The sequence below is a fragment of the Podarcis melisellensis genome (assembly GCF_964234715.1).
Source record: "Podarcis melisellensis genome assembly, chromosome: 7".
Taxonomy (NCBI): domain Eukaryota; kingdom Metazoa; phylum Chordata; class Lepidosauria; order Squamata; family Lacertidae; genus Podarcis; species Podarcis melisellensis.
The window spans coordinates 90,275,768-90,288,117 of NC_138539.1; the positions used below are offsets into that span (position 1 = coordinate 90,275,768).

General features: G+C 45.5%; 1 long non-coding RNA gene across 1 annotated transcript; it reads left to right on the forward strand.

Moving 5' to 3' along the window:
- Positions 1–700: 700 nt before the first annotated feature.
- LOC309373607 lies at positions 701–2,235 on the forward strand. The gene is made up of 2 exons (XR_014170084.1): positions 701–1,470; positions 1,740–2,235. It is a non-coding gene; the product is annotated as an uncharacterized lncRNA (long non-coding RNA).
- Positions 2,236–12,350: the final 10,115 nt, after the last annotated feature.

A 12,350-nucleotide genomic window follows, 5' to 3' on the forward strand; every position in this document is an offset into this window, starting at 1 on the left:
GCTCAGAGGGGGCTGACCCTATATATCTAGGGATTTTATGTTACGATCGTCATCAACAATCACAACAAACATCTTCCTCCAAGGAACTTGCGAGGGTGAATAGAAATGCTTTAAATGTATGTATGCATACAAGATAGTCAAACCAGGCACAGAGTTCGTTGATGACTATGGGGATTTAGACGCTTGCTTAAGGTTGCGCAGTCCTATGCACACTTAGTAGGTGGTCCTATTGGAATGTATAGAATGTATAGGATTGAAATCAGTAGGACTGAAAAGTGCATGCCTTAGACTAGATCGCACCATAGGCAGAGAAAAGAAATAAAGTTGATGCTTTAACCATGGTCTGTTTCTTCAGAAGGTAACTAAGGAAACCTCCGGCAGCCACAGCCCAGACTTTCGACTTCGGTTGAAATGCTTGGATTTCAAAAATTCCAGAGGAACTAGGCTGATAGTAATCAGATTGGCCTAGCCATAATAATTCCCATCCACTTCCCAAACTATTCGCTTGGCATAAAGGGCGGACGGGGGTCGTAAGTTCTAACTCTGCTAAAGATTTCAATAGAAGATTGATTGGTTCGGTGACAGCTAAAATGGAACCTCTGCGCTCAAGAGCAGTATATCTTTGAGTACCTACTGCAGACAACCAACAGTAAATGGCGTCAGAAACAGAATGCAGCAACGCAGTTCTCCCGCGGCCCCCTTGCGCTCCTGGCCACCCGGAAGGGCCTCGCGCCCTGGGCACCCACCGCCGCCCCCGACCTGCCTTCAGAGCAGGCGGCCAGCAGGAGCTCGCCAGGTGTACCCGGCACCCTAGGGGTGACCCATCGCCAACATTTCCTAACTAAAACAAACCGCCTCACGCAGCTGGGCTAGTGCGAAATGTTCCAGGCGAACCGCTGAAGAAAGACTGGCAGGGACTCGGTCGGCCAACCGCACTGAGGCGCCTTGGCAGCGAGCGCCAGCGCAGGAGCCGGCGCGGGCGAAGAAAGGAACAGGCAGGCGACCCCAGAGCAAAGGGCTTCAGCGGATTGAGGGAACCAGCTTTGAGCCGGCAGGTCGGCCTCACGGAGACCTTAGCCCGGCGACGTTCAAGGGGCCCGAGGCTCCAGGATCGCCACAGTCAACTCTGTTGGCTTCCAGGAGAAAAACTCTGTTGGCTTTCTAGAGAGCGTGACTCCCCCGGCCAGATCTGTTGAAATTGTCGGGACGGGAATGTGCTTCGGAGCTGCGCCATCGTCCCGCACGTTTCAGCGTCTCTCTACGTGCGTCTCTCTACGTGCAAAGGCTCCGTGGGACTTGAAAATGCTTAGCGTGGAGTTGCACCCTGTGGTGGGCCGCCAGGCAGTGCCCTCTCTTCCCCCAGAAGCAGCTGAAATGCCCTTTTGTTTCAGCAGGAGAGAAACGCTCCATCCCTTTCAAATCCGAGGCCTTCAAAGTACCTCGTTCTGGCTGGATCCCGCACTAAAGCATGTAAACTCTCAATGAGATTTGGGGAAACGGATGACCTCCAGGTGTCTGGACTCCAGTTCCCACCATCCCTGACCATTTGCTGAGCGGACAGGTGCTGATGGGAGATGGAGTTCAGTGTCACCTGCAGCGCCACAAGGCCCCCTCCTTTGATCTAAGACGAAGGCCTGCTGTTCAGGCAGGTCTGGTAGTTTATTCCAGAATTATGATCAAGAGCTGCTGTCGCCGAGCAGGAAATGTATTGCTCAAAGGCGCTTTTTTCTTATTCCTAGGGAAGTACTACCAGAATCAAGGCTGCGCATGGAAAAGATGCTGGAGCTTTCTCGGATGAAAGGAGCAAGCGATCCAGGGTTTGCTTTAATGGGGAAATGTTTGCTCTCTTGTTTAAAAGATGGCATTCGTGTGAGCAAGGATGCCACTGGAAAGTGAACTCTCCTCGAATGTGACATTAGCGCTTTCTTCCCTTCAAAGCGCTTCGCAGGCGCGCGATCTCAGGCAGAAATCACCCTATTATAGCAATGCTTTCCCGGCGGTTTTAGTGGGCAGGAGGCTGGGTCTTGGCGCGGACCTTTCCCGAGCGCCACCAATCGAGAACTTCCTGGCTCGCTGCTTGATCTCCCATGCATTCAGTTGGACTTAACTTCCAAAATCAACCTACAGTATTTGGGTTCGTGCGCAAGGAACTTCGGACGGGGGAGGGATTCAGAAACTCACCAAGCCCTCATCAAAGTGAACTAGTGTTGTTCAAAAACAAAGCAACAATAAGTATTTGTTGCCTTTCTGTTATTTTTTAAAAAAAATATATCACCGCAAAGAATAGACTAAGGGATGCCAACTTGACTAAAACATTGGGAGGACAGGACGGCAGGTAAGTCCCGCCCTGCCTAACCGATCACAAGACTCGGCGCAAGTACACCATTTGAATGGCAGTGCCCATCAACTTGGGGGAGGACAGCCACCTCAAATATTTAAGGGGGGACTGAAGGAACGTCGACCCCCTAGGAATTGGCTCCTATGTATAGACTCCACTGTGCAGTTCTCTTGCGCGAACCCTAATGATGCGTCAAAGAGGCGCATCTCTGATCACTTTAAGTGTGGTTTGAAAAGAACAACTACACGTGCGCCGACGTTATCAACCACCTATTGGGGGATCTTTCCTTTCCTTTAATAATAGGGATCAGTATGTATAGGACATGTGAGCAGCTCCGAGATTTTGATGCTCCTGAAGTGGAATAATTATAAATTGTCTGAAACACTCTGAAAAGCGGATCTCCCCCCCCCTCCACCACCACCACCGCGCGCGAAGCAGAGCCACTGGATTGGCTGGCTTGTTGGCAGGGCAATTCAGCGGTTGCATCAATGGGCAGGTGCTGCTTCTGCACCTGGAGCACCTGGAGCTGCAAGGAAAAGGGCGATTCTTCAGAGAGGAATCCCATTTGCCTCCTTCCATTGTTCAGGCACGGCAGGGCAAAGACGGGCAGGCAAGCAAGCAGCGCTCCCTACAATTTGCCAGGTGCCGTCCACTGAAAAGAAGGGAGCCCTGTCTTTTTCCCCTTACCTGAAAAGCCAGGTCAGTGCCAGCTAGCAAAGGAACGGAGCCCCCCTCTGGTTTTTCTGAAAGGGCCCCTCCACCTCCTCACCCCCTTGCACATCAGTGAGGCCTGAGGAACCTATAGCCTGTAGCATGGCCCTGCCAAAGCAAGCCTCTGAAACTCAGGGGTCATCTCCACATTTATTTATTTATTTCATAAAATTGACACACCCCTTGATTTCTTTTTTTAAAAAAACACTCTTCACAAATTGCCTCAGTTTTCTGAGCAGCTGGGTAGGTGCCAATCCCATAAACAATTTTTTTGTTTTTTAGGCCAAGAAGTGTTTTCTTTTGTCTGGCCTAAACTGAATCCCAGTTCGCTTCCCTGGTGACCCAGAACTCTCCTCTCCCAAATTGCCACTGTTGCCTTCATGTCCATACCACCCATGTGGCTTCCTGCTGTTTTTTATTTATAAAGCCATAAGTTGTCTAGTACAGGTGTGGGCAGAGTTCAAGTTTGTTGGAACTACATTTTTTCCTTCTTCCTAGAACCCTAGGATCTACCAACCAGAGCAAAGTGAAAAAGAACAGGTGCCTCTGGACACATTCTGAACCTGAACCTGATCAGTCTTTCCCAACAGAAATCAACTCCTGGTTAGCTTTCCTCATTTCAAGCAGCCTAATTTAGATGGGAGAAGTTATTCAAAAAATTAGTAGCAAGAAACTATTGCCAACTACCAGTAGACCCAGATCTACCTCCTGCCCAACCCTGGTCCAGAACCATGAGGGTACCTGGGGGATCCTTACTCTCTTATGAACCAACCCAGGAGCTAAATTCTTCAATGACAGTCTTCTCCAGATGCCACCAGGGACATGGCCTGTTCTGGTTGTGAAAGTCCAGTGGCTCACAGCCACCCACTTGAGAACTTTATTGTTATCTTTTAGGTGCCAAGTAAAGGCTCTCTTGTTTCTTTGGGTGACCTATTTGGTTGCTGGGTTTTACCGCATCACGATGGTTGCATTTTGCCTCTTTGTGACCTGTTGCTTTTATGGTTTCTTCTGTACTATAGTGTGGTTGCAGTTATGCAATGTGTGCTTTTGTGACATTGATTTTCTGAAAGTGCTATTTACAGCAGGGTGCAAGTCTTTTCAAACAAATAAACCTGTATCGGCTTCAATGAAAATTTGGAACATTTGTAGCTGAGGCTGGCCTGGGAATCCAATTCCTTTTGTAGATCCAGTGAAGGTTGGATCCATTTGTATTCATGACACCACTCATATCCTTTTCTTTAAATGCATGTGAAAGTTTAAGAAGAAAAGAAAAGAAAACGCCCTGAATTTTCTCAATCAAGAAAATGGATCTCTGGCAGGTGTGAGAAACAAAGCAATTGCAGCAGGAAATTTCAAGCCAAGCCCCCTTTTTTGGTTGAGGAAGTGCAATCTTCCAGAGTCCCCAGGGATCCTCAGAGGTGTTAATCTCTGTTTTCTTTCCAGCAGCTCCATATAGTGAATCTGAGATCCACATCTACAGTGTAGTGTGACTGTTCCAGGGAGTCTCTTTTGCAAAGTGTAAGAATCCATAATGGCTTTCCTGTAAATGGTACCTAGGGACTGATTAATCCTGTTATAGCTTTACATTGCTGTTAGGTCCCAATAAACACTTGTGGGGGGGGAGGTTTAGCTCTCTCTTTCAAAAAGCTAGAACATCACAGAGTGGGTGGAAATTACATGCTGATAGGCAAACCTTGAGCTTGTCCTGAACTTTGGAAGAAGAAAGGAAAAGGAAACTATGGGGATTAATATACAGAAACCACTGATTACACTGGATTGTGGAGTAGCTTCGATGAGCAAATTGAGGTTGTATCTATTAGCATTCATCTCCTAATGTCTTGCCAGGAAGCTTTCTTTTCCCCTAAAGAAAGGCTACCAAAGGCCAGTGGAGCCCATGAATATCTTTACAAATTCTTCAAAGCTCTTGGGCCTGACCACAACAGAGTTTCAGCTGCTTTAACATCAAGCTCAGTAAACAGATTATTAAAAGTTTGAGATTTAAGAAAAGTTTTTTTTAATGATGCTTTTAATTTTAATATTCTTTATTTAAAATAAAGAGAAAAGGCAGATAAAATTCTAGCATGATATTAAAATAGCATACAAGGAGAAATGTAACCTCAATAGAATTGCCTTGTACCTTCTCTCTGAGACCTCCAAAGGTTTGCTCCAAAACACTGCTGTTGAGCAGTTCCTGTTCCAGTAATATATATCTGAGAATTTAAGGGGTTATTCCTGAGCTGACACGACCCCTTCAAAATACAGGGACATGTGTGGTGTTTTTAAATCCCTATAGTTTAAACCAACAAGGGGCCCGGCTGCCTTTGCGTTGTCATCACGGACCCCTCGGCTCCCCAAACATTTGCCTGATCAAACTGATCAGCTCACACATATCAGTGTTGGCCCACTCAGCATAGAGTTCACCATTATAACTCCATCTTAGTTTCTTGTAACTCGGAAACATTTCTCATTTTCTGACAGGTGGAACAGAAGGGGAGTGTGACCAGTTTGCCTCAGGGGTGTCACAGGGGGCGCTGCAACTATGATGTAGAATGCAAGGTGAGAGGCAGGGTGTGCACACGCCGAATTTTGGCATTGTACAGGTTGCCACTGAAATTTGAGACCCCAAGATCTGCCACTGCATCCAATAAAGCTGAATGTTGGAAGATTTAGGACATATAAAAGAAAGTACTTTTTCACACAATGCATTGTTAGACTATGGACTTTGTTTCCAAGGGAAGCAGTGATGGCTTCAAAATGGGATTCAACAAATTCATGGAGGTAAAGGTTATCAAGGACTACTAGCCAAGGTGCTTCTGAATACCAGCTGCTAGAAGCCACAGGAGGGAAGAGTGTTCTTGTGCTCAGGTCCTGTTCCTGGGCATCCCACAGGCATCTGATTGGCCATTGTGAGAACAAGATGCTGGGCTAGATGGACACTGGCCTGATCCAACCAGGCTCTTCCTCTATACTTATGCATAAATGGTCAGCTGCTACCATAGTTTTTTGTCCTGGATGTTCAGTACAGAGGAACACAGGAAATTGCTTCATACAGAATCAGACACAGCGTTGCATCTATCTCAGTATTGTCTACGCTGACTGGCAGCAACCCTTTCAGACAGTGGGTATGCCCCAGCCCTACCTGGAGATGCTGGGGATTGAAGACGGGACCTTCTGCACGCAAGGCAGACGCTCTTCCAATGTGCCCTGGCCCTTCCCTGAAAAGAATGTCATAATGTAGTGAATGCATGGTCAAACAACTTACATTGTTACATTGGCCTACACCTTCACTGCATGTTGTGATGTTCTGTTCTGTCCTCAATCTGTATTCAGACCATTTCCCTTGCATTTAGGATGTTCCCTATATCTTCACCCACATTGAGTATGCCCCAGCCCTACCTGGAGATGCTGGGGATTGAAGACGGGACCTTCTGCACGCAAGGCAGACGCTCTTCCAATGTGCCCTGGCCCTTCCCTGAAAAGAATGTCATAATGTAGTGAATGCATGGTCAAACAACTTACATTGTTACATTGGCCTACACCTTCACTGCATGTTGTGATGTTCTGTTCTGTCCTCAATCTGTATTCAGACCATTTCCCTTGCATTTAGGATGTTCCCTATATCTTCACCCACATTGTAGTGAACCCAGCTCCTCAAGGTTCTGCCCTGAATGGCTGGTTTAGATGCCAAGGGTCCAGAAGTGGCCAATAGCATTGGGAAGCCACTGATGGCGTTGGTTGCAGGAGCAGCAGCTGGGGCAGCAGCAGCAGCTCCATGAAAATAATTGTAAACAAATATCTGTCATTAATGTAAATCAGTCTCTTGCTCCTCATCCTACCTATGGGACAATAACTAAAATCTGAATGCAAGATTTGTGTTTTATGGGCAGGCAGTGTTTGCATCCTGCTTAGGAGGCCAATTTTTCATGGAGCGTAATTTTTTGTTTTCTAAGACACAAACCAAGTTAAGAAGAAGACAATTAGAAAATACCCATTTCTACACTGAGAGAAAGAAATTTGGTGACCGTCTAATTAAGAGACAGATTTCTGATAATAGAAATCATATGGTAATTGTCACAATAATACAATAATTATTTCTTAATTATTTGAAGAACTCTACAGCTCAGTCTTTTTTCTTAAAAAAAGGAAATTTCACGTTTAATGGGTCATCTTATTTTCGGAACATATTTTCGGAAGTTGCAACCATTATGATCAAACCATCATTTTTGCAATTTGCACAGACTGGACACAACGGAACAAAATTTAGTCTTGGCTAAGTACCACTGAAAGCAATGGAACTGGACTTAATTGTGATTAGTCAAGACGACTGATTTTAATGGGGCTTAGGTCAAGTTTTAATTTCATAGTTTTGGGAACAGTATGAATGCTACATCTCCATGGCTTCTTACTGACACAGTGCCCTTGAGTGAGCCAAAGGGGGCAGACTGACCATTTCTAGGGGGTGGCTTCATGGTCTCAAGAGTGCAATATCCTTCTCAGGATTTCCAAGGGAAGATCAGCAAAACCTAAAGGGGTGAGTTATTTTACACAAACAAGGCCCATTACCAGCCTTCACGCTTATTCCTTAAATTTACACACCTGCTTTCTACAATACATTCTTCCAGTCTCTGAATTTTTTCCTTTTTTCTTTCTACAGGAAAGATTGCCTGAGAGGGGAACACTAACATAGTCAGTTCCATTTATTGTATATAGACAAAGGCTGTGAACAACAGAGGGCAAAAATTAAGACATTCATCTAAATCACACAACATATCTTTAAAATTACACAGCACAAAATTTTGAAATTACAATTCATTAGCATAGCTGGAGCAAAGCTTCTTAGCTGCCAGAGCAAATTTGGCCACCAGATGTGAAATTCGCAGGTATTTATCAGCTAAGAGTTCAGCCATCACTTCGGGGGGGGGGGGGAGTATCTGAGACTGAGTAGGGAATAGAAGATAAAAATATTATCTGGGTGCCATATAGAGATAAGGACATGAAGACAAGTGTAATAAATATATTTGAGGCCCCACAGAAAAGGAAATTAGAACCCTGTTGTGAGGCTACCACCCTAAAATCTGCCAGACCTGCCCCGCTCTTCTCACTAACACCCCAGGCTCTGTTCCATCTTGAGCTGGCAGTGCTGCCACTCATCCCTCCTGCGACATGTTAGCACTGGGATTTCATTTTTCAATATTTTATTTTTTATGAGAAAATATTGGCAAGCTTTATTCATATTCATATTATTCATCAATCATTGATTAATACATGTTCTACTTATAGAGGAACAAATCTTCGAAAACAGGAGCAATCCATAAATGATTATGAACATTGCTTCAGGAAGGGAGTGCCAGAATATGTGCGGCTCTGATGTTGAAGTGGCTGCCAAACTCCATTCTATGCTCACCTTGGCGCACGGGGCTCTCTCTCTCCTGGAGTTGTCCCATGGACTGTCGGTGGCAGGCACCCAATGGTTCTACTCAGTCCTTTTTTCCCTGGTATGCATACCCCTAAACATTTTGTGAATCTTTGTACTTTTGTCCATTTACTGTATTCTCCCCCCCCCCCGATTTGAACTATAAAATGGTGATTTTCTTGAGTCAAAATGTGAGTACCCCTAAACATTTTTTTAAGAAAAAAAAAGCACTGGTTCTGTTCCTTCTTCCAAGGCCATTTATAGAGAGTAGCAATAGAGGGATTTTAGCAATGGGAAGGGACATGCAGGATATCCCTCCTCGGCTGCTTAACATTTGCCTGAAGCTACTGGATGAGGACATCATCAGGGGTTTGGGAATGAGGTGCCATAAATACGCTGATGAAACCCTGCTCTTTCTCTCTGCTGCATCTGCATGTGGAGAGGTGATTCAGGCACCGGAGCATTGCCTAAGGCTGTAAGGGGCTGGATGTTGGATCCAGACACAATGGAGGTACTGCTGTGTATTGTTGGTTCCCAGGTGCAAGAAATGGGAAGATAACCTGTTCTGAATGGGTTGCCCTCCACCTGAAAGAGCAGGTACATAGCTTGGCCTCAGGACCTATCTTTGTTGCTTCAAATCCAGGTAACTCCAGTTGTGAGGCTTGCCTATATGCAGCGACAGCTGGTTCACCTGCATAAATAAATTCTTGCCACAGTTACTCATGCTCTGGTCATATTGCAATGTGCTTTTCACAGAGCAACCCTTTGAGACAGTCCAGATGTTGCACCTGTTACAGTGTGCAGCACCCTAAACACTGGTGTGCACTGTTGACCAGACAGCACCGGTTCTAAAAGATCTACATGAGTTTGCCAATTTGCTTTCAAGCACAATTTAATTTGCTTAGGGATGACACAAAGAGCTTTCAATGTCTTGTTTCCAAATACCTGAAAGAGTGCCTTCTAGCATATCAACCAGGTTTTATGATTGGCAGGGGAAACCGTACTTGTGATCCCACCCCCAAGTTAAGCATGGGGAGGGGTGATGGTGTTTGAGAAGGCCTTGATGGTGGTGCCCCCCAGATTGTGAAATGCCTTTCCCTCTAAGGTACATTATACAAGGTGCACCAACATTATATACTTTTCAATGGTAGGGAAAGATGCATCTCTTTGCCCAGGCCTTTGGGGATGGGTGAAGCAGTCTGGGCATATGTTTTGAAGACAACCACCTCCTTCTGCAGAATGTTGCTTTAGTTGTTTTACTACTATTTTGCATGTTTAATGTACTCAGACCTGGAATCATTTAGTGAAGGGTAGGTTATAAATGTTGTGATTTAATTCAATTTAGTTAAATACAGGTAAGGCAGGGGAAGCTGGGCTCACTAGGAAGAAGAATAAATTGTGCTGAATTGTCTTTTCAAGTTACATCTGCAGAAACCAATAGAATGGTAGCTTTCAATATTAGTAGGCCATTGCAGCAATTTTTAGTCTTTCTACCATCATGAATATTCCACATCAGCTTATCTTCTGTGTAACACACACACACACACACACACACACACTCGAACACTGAAGAGGAATCTATAGATCACAAGCCAGCACTGTTTGGCTTCATGGCCAAGTCTGACATGACATAAGAAATCCCAGTCTCCCCGGATCTTTCCCTATCCATAAAATCACCTGTGGGATCAGAGGTGTAACAGCGGGGAGGGAGGAGTTTTGAGTCTTTCCCTCACATTGTGTCTTCATTTGAAACCACATACAGTACACACAATCTGAAGCTGTACCCATCATGGAAGAGCAGCTGATAGCAGCTTTGGAGCGGGGAGGGTTAAATAAATATCTCCCCAAGCATTCCATCCTTTCCCAAAGTGCCTCTGCACAGATCTTCCACATCACATCTGCTTTGGTCCTCATCCTCACCATTCACAAACTGAGATTGTACCTGAACACACCCAACACTGCCCTTTATGTGTGCAGTGCAGGAGAAGATCAGTTGTGGTAAGCAATCGGTCTTTCAAGGGAACTAGTTCACCATTACCATATTTCTCAGTTGCCTGGCCAAGTTTATAAGGCACCCAAGGGTGTTTCATACACTGTTTGGAACCTCTGTGCCAGTACAATGCATTCAGTTTGCTTCCAGTAGCAGATGCCTGACACATACTAGAATTTCGGAAATAAGCACAGAGGGTGTGTGCGTGTAAATTGTCTCTGAGTTAGCCTGTAAGCAAAACAACCATTGGAACTTATGAAAAATTATGAAAAGCCTCCAAAACAAAATAAATAGCATCCATCTGTTGGCTGTTTACTGTATCCCACATGACTTCCACATGTCTGATGCTCTCATCTCACACATTTAGTTAGGTAAACAAGAAACGCAGAAGGCTGGTGCAAGGTCCGGAACAAAAGATTTGGTATTAAAAATGTAAAGTTAATACACTCATCTCGGGACTGTGTTATCTCACTGAGCATTTTGAATGTTAAAGTGCCACATCCTTGTGTGGTATGAGAGATGTTTTGTCCTTCTAATCCATGCTAAGAGCTAATCATAGCAACATCTCATTTCATTCGCCTTCCTTCCTCTCTCATTTATAGCTACTTTTCAAGTATAGAAACTTTTCATCCTCTTCCTTTCATTTTCAACTGTAATCTTGTAAACCCGACAGAGTAATAACAGCTTTGGCTTATTCATATTAGAAATAATTTGAAGACAAACAGGAAGAAGTTGAAAAATTCCAGAAATATAGCCATTTTGGATGAAAATCAGCAATGTATCTCCTGCAGTCTCAAAGACTGTGGCTGTGTCCCTATACATCCTTAGCCTAATTTCATGTGAGTCCACAGGGAGAGGAGGAGGGCAGAACGGAGGGAGAACTGGAATAGGGGCGCAATAAAAACTGTGGGAGGAGCTGCTCTGCAAGTGATCAGTTCGGACCTCTAGCAAGTGGGAAAAGAGAAAGAGGGAGCATTTCAGAAATAAAGAAGAAGTGTAGCCTCACCCACATTTTACGCCCTCCCTTCCCTACAGGTGGGCGGGGTTTGCGGCACCGAGTGGGGGCTTACCTGGATGGGTGCCTCCCACCTGCTTGGGTTGGCCTTTGACCTGCCCTCAGCCAGGGAGGACAATGGATGGCCGGCTGGGGTGGGGCTAGGCTGACCCTTTTGTCCAAGCCTCACTTGGTTTTCTTCCTTCCAGGATCACCCACCCTCCCTCAAAATTAATAATTTCTTCCCTCCAAATAATTTCATCCTAGGTCAGCGGCCATCAAGTTAATGAATTTTTTTTCTTTACAAAGTAATATTTTGCATTCCAGGTCAGCAGGCGCTGCTGCGGTCGTAAGATGGTTGCTGTATTCAGAGCTGGAAGGAATTTTTCCTGCATTGGCAGGTTTCGCCTTCCCGTGGCATTTCATCACAACTTTGGCAGTTTTAGGCCTTGGCAAGGTATCCTTTAGTCTATCATCAAGTTGAGGGGGATGCATTCATGCTCCCTTCCCAAGCGGCAGCATTTGCAGGGCCTGTTAAAGGGCAAAAACAAGGGGTCCCTGGCCCTAGAGCGGCGGCATGTAGGTCAAACTCCCGGGACGAGGTTAGTGGAAGGGCATGCTGTGTAAGTTTGTGCTTTACAGTCCCCTCTCACTGGGCCTCAACTGCCTGCATATCCACAGCCAGACAGGCTGAGAGGGTTACCTGCCAAGGCCTGTGCCAAGTTTCCCACTCCCAAAGCTCAATAAAGTTGTGGCCAATTTGAACCCAACTCTGGTCTCTTGTCTCATTCTTTGGGGGAAAGGGTAGGCACCACAGACAGGGTTTAGCGCGTGTGCCCGCAATTGACTCTGGCTCCACCACCAGCTGGTTTCAGCATCACCTGCAACTTGTACAGAGCCCCCA